This window comes from Penaeus monodon, chromosome 32 (assembly GCF_015228065.2).
Source record: "Penaeus monodon isolate SGIC_2016 chromosome 32, NSTDA_Pmon_1, whole genome shotgun sequence".
Taxonomy (NCBI): Eukaryota; Metazoa; Arthropoda; class Malacostraca; order Decapoda; family Penaeidae; genus Penaeus; species Penaeus monodon.
The window spans coordinates 24,607,528-24,607,792 of record NC_051417.1 but is presented as its reverse complement, the minus strand read 5'-3'; positions in this window follow the sequence as shown (position 1 = coordinate 24,607,792).

Sequence of the window (265 nt, the reverse complement as noted above, 5' to 3'; positions counted from 1 at the left end):
TAAACAGTACAGAAAAAAAAGATTGATACAGATATGAATACAGACTGGGTAAACAGAGAGTACGAGAGATGTATGTTGCTTAGTATTGTGGGAAACAACAATAGGAAAAAAAGAGAGCAAAATAGAAACAGGAATTTAGAGGAGCAGACAAGCAGATATGTTAATAGTTAAAAGAAAAAGGGAGACCCGAAGTGAGAGAGACAAAGAAAGGAAAGAGGAGAAATAAGCAGAAACGCGAGAGACGTATAGATGGTCTATTCATTAT